This window comes from Euprymna scolopes, chromosome 46, assembly GCF_053919585.1.
Source record: "Euprymna scolopes isolate OS-2025 chromosome 46, ASM5391958v1, whole genome shotgun sequence".
NCBI classification, from domain to species: domain Eukaryota; kingdom Metazoa; phylum Mollusca; class Cephalopoda; order Sepiida; family Sepiolidae; genus Euprymna; species Euprymna scolopes.
The window spans coordinates 147555854-147568765 of NC_136527.1; the positions used below are offsets into that span (position 1 = coordinate 147555854).

Consider the following 12912-nt stretch of genomic DNA (forward strand, 5'->3'; position numbering starts at 1 on the left):
CAACCTCCATACGTAGTTAATTGTCACGTCGAAAATAGTAATATATCCAAAAATTACGAAAACTCTACAAGTGCAGAGTTCTTTATAGTTCAAAGTAATTTGTATGTTTGTTAAAAACTACTTCAAAAATGCTGTTTGACTTTTAAAGACAAAACCAATATTAAGTATTTAATGGTCATGCCGAAAATAGTAATATATCCAAAAATGACCAAAACTCACCAAGTGCAGAGTTCTTTATAGTTCAAACCAATATTAAGTAATTTTTTTTTTTTTTGCATACATTATTGCTGATATTCATGCTGCTCCTCTTTGATCAAATTGTCTCTAGGATGGATTAGGGCTGGGGGTCAGGGTTAGCTTTTTTTTTTTTTTATATTTGATATGTAATTCTATGTCGATTTTTTTTTAATGTTTTCGAGTATGCTGAAAACGAATATCACAGTTAAATTCGGGGCTTATAAATCGTTTACCAGATATCAATAAACATGATGTATAACAAATAGATAACACAGAAAATAGACTTATAGTTTTAAAAGGTTTATTAGAAGAAAAATATGTAACCCACAGTGGGGACCCTAACAGGTACTACCACTCCGGGTCAGAGTGGACCTGGGAGCAATGGTAATTAAAGGGTGGCTCCACACTCCCCAAGCCCGCTTATGGAGCTTTACCATCGGATACAGTTTAAGGTCATATCCAGGACCCTGAAGTGGCGGCGGCTATCCTGTTCTTGTAGAAATTTTGGATGGGAGTGGTCTTCTTCTGGGAGAAGTTTCGGCTGGTTGCTAAAAAAAAAAAAAAAAGAAAAAAGAGACAAGTTTTAATCCAACGGAAATGGAATCATGTCGCTACAAGTCCGAGTAATTTTGAAATGGATATATCTATAAAAGTGAAAGTGTACAACTTATAGTATAAACCATTGAAATGTTAGATATAGTTTCCTTGGCCATGGATCTAACGTAATAAATTCATATGACCCTTAATCAATAATGGTTACTGTGTCAAAGTTAAAAATAAAGGAAAAATATATATAAGTGTAATTATTACTTCACGCGACAAATAGCTAGGGGGTTGCTTTAATCCACGATGTATTTGTAAGTCATGCCGTGCTTTCTTTTCTCTAGCTTTAATTTAAACCTACGTCACTGCCAGTGGTCATACACGCAAACACGTAACGGGTTCTAGCCTTCCTCCCTGCTACCACGCGTTTTTCCTTGTTTGGCTCAACACAAAACCCCCAAACTCCCACGGCTAAAATGCTAGTTTTGTACAAAGTACTGAGATGCCAGACAATTATGCTAGTTTAGAACTTTCAGGTCCAAGTAATCAGCCACATTTTTCAGTTTTGGGGCATAAATATTACTGCAAAGGCGTGTAAAGGGCAAACTCGAATTTGAGCGCAATCGTTATTCTAATAATTGCTAATTTTTAATATGCCATTATTATTATCATTTTTTTATATGGATCAGCAAGATATTTTTAGAACAGCTTATCACTTATTCTCTGGTATATTTTTGGTTTTAAAGTATTATTTTAGTATTAGTGTTTAATCTTTCAGTATTTATACAATTTAACATTTTGATATTTACATTTATGTCGAGGTTTAGTGTTTATTATTTGATCAGTTATAATTTAATTTAGCGCTAATTTATAAGTTATGTTTTAGTATCTAATCATGATTTTTTTTGTTTTTAATTATTAGTTTTAGTTTTTATAGTTATTTAATATATTATAATTTATTAGAATATATTAACAGTAGTAAAATTATATTACTGATCCATAATGAAAATGATAATTATAGCTGGAACAATTATATCGAGAGCATTGCCAGGGCCGCTGCGAGGAAGGTGGGCTCTCTCTCAAGGCCACTATTCGCCCATGTATGGAGTATTGCTGTCATATTTGGGCTGGTGCATCGGCTACTAGTCTCTCACTCCTTGACAGGGTTCAAAAGAGAGTCGCAAATCTGATAGGCCCTAAACTGGCATCTAAGCTTCAGCCTCTGTCCCATCGTCGAAACGTTGCATCCCTCTGCCTGTTCTACAAGTATTATAATGGTGAATGCTCTGATGAACTGCAAGCACTTGTGCCCCCACAACGTAAACACCCTCGACAGACCTGACAAGCTGCAAAATCCCACCCCCACACTGTAGAGATCCCTACATTTAAAAGATCTTTCTACTCCAGTAGTTTCTTCCCCAGAACTGCTAGAATTTGGAATTCCATTCCAGGTCACTGCTTCCCCAACTGTACTGACATGCATAAGTTCAAGTGCAACGTGAACCAACACCTCCCTGCCCAAATCCCTACATAGTACCCTAGTAGATGTTTCCCCCTGATAGTGGCAAAGTGCCTTGTTTGGGGTGAAATTGTAATAAAAAAAAAAAAAAAAAAAATAGTAATGTAAATATTTGTATATAATTACAAAGCATATTGTTCATGCATTTACATACAAATCCACATGAACAAGGAAACCTATCTCTCTCGGCAAAAATGAGTTCAAACTGAAGAAATGTTATATATAATTGTTTTCGGCTAACTTTACCAAATCTGTGCGTATGGTAAAAATAAGTAAAAAAAAACAAGTAATGTTCAACGCTGCAAGAGAACTAGAAAGAGAATAAAAGTTAATAGACAGGATAAAGTCTGGAACAAAAAGAGAAAAAAGAAATTAGCGAAATTTATCAGGTGCGAAAAAAGCGAGTAATGTTCAACGGTACTGGAGAACAAGAAAAGAAAGGGCCAATTAGAAGCTGGAATCATCAAAATAGGGGTAGGCTATAGAAACAAAATTTTTCAAATAAATGCCAAAAGTGGCTTATTATATGTAAATAGATGGGAACAAAAAAATTGGAGGGTCGCTGGCCCCAAACGTGATTTGACCGCGTCAACACGTGAAAATGGCCCAAATTTCGGCCCCGAACACACTTAATCATTTATTGAAAGCCACAGGATGCATTTTTTGACTATAAATGCATTTGTATCATTAAATCTAACATTCCCATTGGCTATCTCACAAGTAGGGTTTTTTTTTTTTAGGGTATCTCAGAGTCCAAAATGGGTCAAAATTACCCCAAAACTAGCCAAAAATGGTTGGAAATCACGGATTTTCCAAAATGCACCTCCCAAGACACACAGGGTGCAATTTTTGACCATAAATGGCTCTATAAATTTAAATCTAACATTCTATCCCACCTATATAGGGCTTTTCAAGGTATCTTAAGGGTTCAAAATGGGTCAAATTTACCCAAAAATTAGCCAAAAATGAATGAAAATCACGGATAATCCCCAAAATGCAGGTATTATATCTCATCGGGCTCCTATAAAAACTCCTGTATGGCTTTTTACAGTTGGAAGACTTCCATTTGTATTTAGAGATCTTTGGGGGATGTAAAAAGGGTCAAAACAATCCAAAAATGACAAAATTACGCTTTACGGTACATAACATATGAATCATTAGTTCATTCATCAATGATACTGTTTAGAAACATTGTAACTTTACTACATCAACTTCTCAGAAAGTAATTAATTGTAAATTGAACATTGAATGTCAATAAAATGCTGTCCAAGAAGAGTCTGAATTCATAGTGTTCTCATAGTTACCCCAAAATTGATGAAAATGGCCCTCGATTCGCTATTTCTAGATTTGTAACCAATATATTGAATAACTTGATAAAAGCTATGAGTAATTAGCAAAGGAATTATTTTCTTATTTCAAGACACAGCTTCACTTCACATTACTTTAAAATCATTCAACAGTAAAATATCAATATAATGCATTAAATGTTGGCTGCAGCACAGGAATTTGCTACAGCTATTTTGATTGACTCCTGGAAATTCCGTGCACCAGTTCGCAGATTGTAAGTGACATGTGTTTGGCTGGCGATCTCGGTACATGGGACAGTGCTACGGATTGTACCCGATCTGTTTAATGAGTAGTTCAAATTGTTTGAGGTATCATGCTCTGGCACAATGAGCCATTTGCGAGAGAGAGAGACTTTTGATCGGCAAAGAATCTTCGTTCATGTACATCAAATTCATCAGGATTCACATCTTTTGAAAGTATATTGAGAAGGACATGGTGCTCTCGTTTCCATTTAATTATATTCACACGTCTGGAACCCTTTGCTTCGTAGACATCTTTATCGTAAATTTTTAGCCATCGATCAAGTTTATGTTTTATCCCAGGTATTGTAACATAACGAACATCACTTCCAAAGGCTTTCTGCCACAATTGTAGTAATCGCAAGGAGAACTGGTCAATATGATTTTTCTGTGTCGTGGTACCATATTTGGCAGCATGATGTTGCTGCACAGCTTGAACACATTCAGCCTCAGTTGGAAGAGAATCAAGCAGAAGATAAGTCCAATCGTCGTAATTATAATCTTAGTTCAATCAAATTCACAATTAATGCTATGCAATGTTATCGTGACTATTTAAAGATGCCATTCCATTGATACAGAAAGAAAACATTTCCTTATTTGGTAATTTTCCATCTATAACTCAAATTAAGCCCCTTTTTGACAACCTATGTTGATTCTTAGGGACTTTTTGACTCATTGGCTAAATCGGCCATATTTAGCCCCTTTTAAAGGTCCTTATACCCCTCATTAACAGTGCAAAAGTTAGGAGAGTGCCTGCTTCAAGCATTTCCCAACAGTTTCTGCCATGTAGAGGTGTCTTTGAGCCCATGGGATGTGCATTTTGGAAAATCTGTGATTTCCGACCATTTTTGGCTAATTTTGGGGTAATTTGACCCATTTTGGACTCTGAGATACCCTAAAAAAAAAAAAACCCTACTTGTGGGATAGCCAATGGGAATGTTAGATTTAATGATACAAATGCATTTATAGCGAAAAAATGCACCCTGTGGCTTTCAATAAATGATTAAGTGTGTTCGGGGCCGAAATTTGGGCTATTTTCACGCGTTGACGCGGTCAAATCACGTTTGGGGCCAGCGACCCTCCAATTTTGACCCGTTTGAACAAAATCACTTGTTCCCATCTATTTACATATAAATGAAGGTAATAAGCCAGTTTTGGCATTTATTTGAAAAATTTTGTTTCTATAGCCTACCCCTAATCAAAAGTCATTAGACAAAAAAGAAATCAAGTAAATAGGACATTATAAGAAAAAATTCATCAGGTGCTGTAAAGAAATGCTCTTTTAGAATCTTCAAGTCTCAACACTCATTAGTAAAAATAACTAAAAAAACAAGTAATGTTCAACGCTGCAAGAGAACTAGAAAGAGAATAAAAGTTAATAGACAGGATAAAGTCTGGAACAAAAAGAGAAAAAAGAAATTAGCAAAATTTATCAGGTGCGAAAAAAGCGAGTAATGTTCAACGGTACTGGAGAACAAGAAAAGAAAGGGCTAATTAGAAGCTGGAATCATCAAAAGTCATTAGACAAAAAAGAAATCAAGTAAATTAAGAAATTAACTGAAACCCATCTAAAACAAAGCAAATTCAGCAGCTGGTACAAAACAAGTGCTAAAAGGTGGTTTAGAGTCCTGAAGTCTCAACAATCACTAGAAAATTAGAAATAAATCAAGGTAGTGGTTGCAGCACCACCAAGACACATTGATACAATAAATGAAACCTTTATGAATTCGATGGGAAGTTGGAGTTGCTTATAAAAAAAAAAATATATTATTACTTACTTTAGGAATTTCTGGAACTGCTTCCAAGATGGGGATGAGAGGGGTCATGGGTGTTGCTGCTGCTGGTGCTGAAAACTTGAATAACTTTTTCTTTTTTTTTAATTGTTTTTTTCTTTTTTTGGTTTGTTTGTTTTATTTATTTTCCTTTAGATCACAGTATTTTATTTTTTGTGAAATTTTCTTTTTTTTAAAAATTATAATTAGAAGAAGATATCAATACTTACTTTATGACTTTCTGGAACTGCATCCAATATTGGGATGACAGGGTCATGGCTGTTGCTGTTGAAACCTGTAATAACTACTTGTATTTTGCATTATTATTTTTACATTTTTTTTTAGGTTTATTTTCCTTTAGATCACAGTATTTTATTTTTTGTGAAATTTTCTTTTTTTAAACAATTATAATTAGAAGAAGATATCAATACTTACTTTATGACTTTCTGGAACTGCATCCAATATTGGGATGACAGGGTCATGGCTGTTGCTGTTGAAACCTGTAATAACTACTTGTATTTTGCATTATTATTTTTACATTTTGTTTTCGGTTTATTTTCCTTTAGATCACAGTATTTTATTTTTTGTGAAATTTTCTTTTTTTAAAAAATTATAATTAGAAGAAGATATCAATACTTACTTTATGACTTTCTGGAACTGCATCCAATATTGGGATGACAGGGTCATGGCTGTTGCTGTTGAAACCTGTAATAACTACTTGTATTTTGCATTATTATTTTTACATTTTGTTTTCGGTTTATTTTCCTTTAGATCACAGTATTTTATTTTTTGTGAAATTTTCTTTTTTTAAACAATTATAATTAGAAGAAGATATCAATACTTACTTTATGACTTTCTGGAACTGCATCCAATATTGGGATGACAGGGTCATGGCTGTTGCTGTTGAAACCTGTAATAACTACTTGTATTTTGCATTATTATTTTTACATTTATTTTTTTCGGTTTATTTTCCTTTAGATCACAGTATTTTATTTTTTGTGAAATTTTCTTTTTTAAAAAAATTATAATTAGAAGATATCAATACTTACTTTATGACTTTCTGGAACTGCATCCAATATTGGGATGACAGGGTCATGGCTGTTGCTGTTGAAACCTGTAATAACTACTTGTATTTTGCATTATTATTTTTACATTTTGTTTTCGGTTTATTTTCCTTTAGATCACAGTATTTTATTTTTTGTGAAATTTTCTTTTTTTAAAAAATTATAATTAGAAGAAGATATCAATACTTACTTTATGACTTTCTGGAACTGCATCCAATATTGGGATGACAGGGTCATGGCTGTTGCTGTTGAAACCTGTAATAACTACTTGTATTTTGCATTATTATTTTTACATTTTGTTTTTGTTTTATTTATGTTACTTTAGTACATTGCATTTTACTGAGTGTATGTTAATTATTTTGTTAATTTTTATTAAAATAAAATACCTGTAACAGAAAAATAATTCTGGCTATGATCAAGCATGGGTGAATATTTTCGGTTAGACTTGCTAAAGTTGGTTAAAGGAAATATAAGCAGAAAGGAATTCGTTTTAATCACTAGCAACACAACGAAAGAAATACTTACCTGAGGATTGTGCTGATTCTAACTAGAAGCTGCAGTAATGGAAAAGAGGAAAATTAAACTTGTCAATTACAAAAACTGAAATCGAAAAGAAGAAACGCTTGATGCTTTACTCACCTCTGGCTGGTCGTGGTCGCCATCAAACTGAAAAAGGAGGGAAAGGGTGGAATCCACTAGTTACCAGGTACCGTACAGGAAAGGACAGTCTGGGCAGGTAGGTGATGATCTCCCCAAAGTGGAGCGCTACATAAAACATGCATTGCTACGAACATCCTCCGAAAAAGGCGGTTTCTACTCAGAATAAAAGGCGGAGCAGAAAACGGAAGTGTTCTCTCTACTCAACACGATTCCTAGAGAGATACCACAAGATTGTGCGTGAATGAGGAGGAGGTGATGAAAGCTCACAAAACTGCCATTCCTACTATCGTATCGGATATTATTAATCGGAGGTCCATCATTGCATTACCGCCCCAGCTCGTAGTTGATAGATAGTAGGAATAATATTACCAGCGCCCTTCAGGCAGCTTGTGAGAACACACAAACTAATGGTAGTATTACTCTAGTCGTTCCTGGTCGAATGGAGCCATGCATGCATTATGTAGTAACACGAGCACGTGTCGCCTGATAAGAAAGAGCGTAGGCTCACCCACTTGGGGAGATTCCCTATCCAGACTTGCACCTATTTGTACACCTGGAACCGGACTCAGAACCTCGACAATGAGAAGAGTCAAGGAGAGCAAGGTGTTGAACTACCTAAAGAGGTCACCATATAAAACAAGCGTTGCTGTGAACAACCTTCCAAAACGAGGGAAGGGACTTTTTGTTCTCTCTACCCAACAGGATTCCTAGAGAGATACCACTAGATTGTGCGTGAATGTGGAAGAGCCTATGAAAGCTCACAAAACTGCCATTCCTACTATCGTATCGGATATTATTAATCGGAGGTCCATCATTGCATTACCGCCCCAGCTCATAGTTGATAGATAGTAGGAATAATATTACCAGCGCCCTTCAAGCAGCTTGTGAGCACACGCAAACTAATAGCAGTATTACTCTAGTCGTCCGTAGTCGAGTGGAGGCACGCGTGAATTACATAGTAGAAACACGAGCACGTGTCGCTCCCTCTTCGGGGGAATTCGGAAAAGCGCACCTTGCGCTGCAGGTATTTGTTGAGCTGGGAGTTGACTCAACACCTCGACACTGAGAAAAGAGCTTTAGAAAAGCTCCAGATTAGTTACCTGCAAAGTCGAGGAAAGTTGGAGGACCAGGCCTGCGAAGGAGAACACACACAATTTGGGCCTTGATGGAAGCACACGGGAGAGAGGGAGGCCCATTTTTCTCTTTCGGGGGAGTGTTCTCCTTCCAGCCTGCTCGAGCACGTCTTTTCTGCTCGCCACATGCAAGCGTATAAAAAGACGACCAGATGACGGACGCAACAAACTCATGCCATCATTAACTGGATTTTGATCGGGTTCCGTACAACAAGGTGTTGAACTCCCTAAAGAGGGCACCATATAAAACAAGCGTTGCTGCGAACAACCTTCCAAAACGAGGGAAGGGACTTCTTGTTCTCTCTACCCAACAGGATTCCTAGAGAGATACCACAAGATTGTGCGTGAATGTGGAAGAGCCTATGAAAGCTCACAAAACTGCCATTCCTACTATCGTATCGGATATTACTAATCGGAGGTCCATCATTGCATTACCGCCCCAGCTCGTAGTTGATAGATAGTAGGAATAATATTACCAGCGCCCTTCAAGCAGCTTGTGAGCACACGCAAACTAATGGTAGTATTACTCTAGTCGTTCCTGGTCGAATGGAGCCATGCATGCATTATGTAGTAATAAAATAAAATACCTGTAACAGAAAAATAATTCTGGTTATGATCAAGCATGGGTGAATATTTTTGGTTAGACTTGCTAAAGTTGGTTAAAGGAAATATAAGCAGAAAGGAATTCGTTTTAATCACTAGCAACACAACGAAAGAAATACTTAACTGAGGACTTGTGCTGATTCTAACTAGAAGCTGCAGTAATACAAAAGAGGAAAATTAAACTTGTCAATTACAAAAACTGAAACCGAAAAGAAGAAACGCTTGATGCTTTACTCACCTCTGGCTGGTCGTGGTCGCCATCAAACTGAAAAAGGAGGGAAAGGGTGGAATCCACTAGTTACCAGGTACCGTACAGGAAAGGACAGTCTGGCCAGGTAGGTGATGATCTCCCCAAAGTGGAGCGCTACATAAAACATGCATTGCTACGAACATCCTCCGAAAAAGGCGGTTTCTACTCGGAATAAAAGGCGGAGCAGAAAACGGAAGTGTTCTCTCTACTCAACACGATTCCTAGAGAGATACCACAAGATTGTGCGTGAATGAGGAGGAGGTGATGAAAGCTCACAAAACTGCCATTCCTACTATCGTATCGGATATTATTAATCGGAGGTCCATCATTGCATTACCGCCCCAGCTCGTAGTTGATAGATAGTAGGAATAATATTACCAGCGCCCTTCAGGCAGCTTGTGAGAACACACAAACTAATGGTAGTATTACTCTAGTCGTTCCTGGTCGAATGGAGCCATGCATGCATTATGTAGTAACACGAGCACGTGTCGCCTGATAAGAAAGAGCGTAGGCTCACCCACTTGGGGAGATTCCCTATCCAGACTTGCACCTATTTGTACACCTGGAACCGGACTCAGAACCTCGACAATGAGAAGAGTCAAGGAGAGCAAGGTGTTGAACTACCTAAAGAGGTCACCATATAAAACAAGCGTTGCTGTGAACAACCTTCCAAAACGAGGGAAGGGACTTTTTGTTCTCTCTACCCAACAGGATTCCTAGAGAGATACCACTAGATTGTGCGTGAATGTGGAAGAGCCTATGAAAGCTCACAAAACTGCCATTCCTACTATCGTATCGGATATTATTAATCGGAGGTCCATCATTGCATTACCGCCCCAGCTCGTAGTTGATAGATAGTAGGAATAATATTACCAGCGCCCTTCAAGCAGCTTGTGAGCACACGCAAACTAATAGCAGTATTACTCTAGTCGTCCGTAGTCGAGTGGAGGCACGCGTGAATTACATAGTAGAAACACGAGCACGTGTCGCTCCCTCTTCGGGGGAATTCGGAAAAGCGCACCTTGCGCTGCAGGTATTTGTTGAGCTGGGAGTTGACTCAACACCTCGACACTGAGAAAAGAGCTTTAGAAAAGCTCCAGATTAGTTACCTGCAAAGTCGAGGAAAGTTGGAGGACCAGGCCTGCGAAGGAGAACACACACAATTTGGGCCTTGATGGAAGCACACGGGAGAGAGGGAGGCCCATTTTTCTCTTTCGGGGGAGTGTTCTCCTTCCAGCCTGCTCGAGCACGTCTTTTCTGCTCGCCACATGCAAGCGTATAAAAAGACGACCAGATGACGGACGCAACAAACTCATGCCATCATTAACTGGATTTTGATCGGGTTCCGTACAACAAGGTGTTGAACTCCCTAAAGAGGGCACCATATAAAACAAGCGTTGCTGCGAACAACCTTCCAAAACGAGGGAAGGGACTTCTTGTTCTCTCTACCCAACAGGATTCCTAGAGAGATACCACAAGATTGTGCGTGAATGTGGAAGAGCCTATGAAAGCTCACAAAACTGCCATTCCTACTATCGTATCGGATATTATTAATCGGAGGTCCATCATTGCATTACCGCCCCAGCTCGTAGTTGATAGATAGTAGGAATAATATTACCAGCGCCCTTCAAGCAGCTTGTGAGCACACGCAAACTAATAGCAGTATTACTCTAGTCGTCCGTAGTCGAGTGGAGGCACGCGTGAATTACATAGTAGAAACACGAGCACGTGTCGCTCCCTCTTCGGGGGAATTCGGAAAAGCGCACCTTGCGCTGCAGGTATTTGTTGAGCTGGGAGTTGACTCAACACCTCGACACTGAGAAAAGAGCTTTAGAAAAGCTCCAGATTAGTTACCTGCAAAGTCGAGGAAAGTTGGAGGACCAGGCCTGCGAAGGAGAACACACACAATTTGGGCCTTGATGGAAGCACACGGGAGAGAGGGAGGCCCATTTTTCTCTTTCGGGGGAGTGTTCTCCTTCCAGCCTGCTCGAGCACGTCTTTTCTGCTCGCCACATGCAAGCGTATAAAAAGACGACCAGATGACGGACGCAACAAACTCATGCCATCATTAACTGGATTTTGATCGGGTTCCGTACAACAAGGTGTTGAACTCCCTAAAGAGGGCACCATATAAAACAAGCGTTGCTGCGAACAACCTTCCAAAACGAGGGAAGGGACTTCTTGTTCTCTCTACCCAACAGGATTCCTAGAGAGATACCACAAGATTGTGCGTGAATGTGGAAGAGCCTATGAAAGCTCACAAAACTGCCATTCCTACTATCGTATCGGATATTACTAATCGGAGGTCCATCATTGCATTACCGCCCCAGCTCGTAGTTGATAGATAGTAGGAATAATATTACCAGCGCCCTTCAAGCAGCTTGTGAGCACACGCAAACTAATGGTAGTATTACTCTAGTCGTTCCTGGTCGAATGGAGCCATGCATGCATTATGTAGTAATAAAATAAAATACCTGTAACAGAAAAATAATTCTGGTTATGATCAAGCATGGGTGAATATTTTTGGTTAGACTTGCTAAAGTTGGTTAAAGGAAATATAAGCAGAAAGGAATTCGTTTTAATCACTAGCAACACAACGAAAGAAATACTTAACTGAGGACTTGTGCTGATTCTAACTAGAAGCTGCAGTAATACAAAAGAGGAAAATTAAACTTGTCAATTACAAAAACTGAAACCGAAAAGAAGAAACGCTTGATGCTTTACTCACCTCTGGCTGGTCGTGGTCGCCATCAAACTGAAAAAGGAGGGAAAGGGTGGAATCCACTAGTTACCAGGTACCGTACAGGAAAGGACAGTCTGGCCAGGTAGGTGATGATCTCCCCAAAGTGGAGCGCTACATAAAACATGCATTGCTACGAACATCCTCCGAAAAAGGCGGTTTCTACTCGGAATAAAAGGCGGAGCAGAAAACGGAAGTGTTCTCTCTACTCAACACGATTCCTAGAGAGATACCACAAGATTGTGCGTGAATGAGGAGGAGGTGATGAAAGCTCACAAAACTGCCATTCCTACTATCGTATCGGATATTATTAATCGGAGGTCCATCATTGCATTACCGCCCCAGCTCGTAGTTGATAGATAGTAGGAATAATATTACCAGCGCCCTTCAGGCAGCTTGTGAGAACACACAAACTAATGGTAGTATTACTCTAGTCGTTCCTGGTCGAATGGAGCCATGCATGCATTATGTAGTAACACGAGCACGTGTCGCCTGATAAGAAAGAGCGTAGGCTCACCCACTTGGGGAGATTCCCTATCCAGACTTGCACCTATTTGTACACCTGGAACCGGACTCAGAACCTCGACAATGAGAAGAGTCAAGGAGAGCAAGGTGTTGAACTACCTAAAGAGGTCACCATATAAAACAAGCGTTGCTGTGAACAACCTTCCAAAACGAGGGAAGGGACTTTTTGTTCTCTCTACCCAACAGGATTCCTAGAGAGATACCACTAGATTGTGCGTGAATGTGGAAGAGCCTATGAAAGCTCACAAAACTGCCATTCCTACTATCGTATCGGATATTA

At 38.7% G+C, this 12912-nt stretch overlaps 1 long non-coding RNA gene across 1 annotated transcript; it reads right to left on the bottom strand.

The window, feature by feature from the left end:
- Positions 1–521: 521 nt before the first annotated feature.
- LOC145271036 (uncharacterized) lies at positions 522–8175 on the bottom strand. Its single transcript, XR_013865666.1, has 2 exons — positions 7361–8175; positions 522–7275 (listed from the first exon to the last, which is right to left on the bottom strand). It is a non-coding gene; the product is annotated as an uncharacterized LOC145271036 (long non-coding RNA).
- Between the last annotated feature and the right edge of the window lie 4737 nt (positions 8176–12912).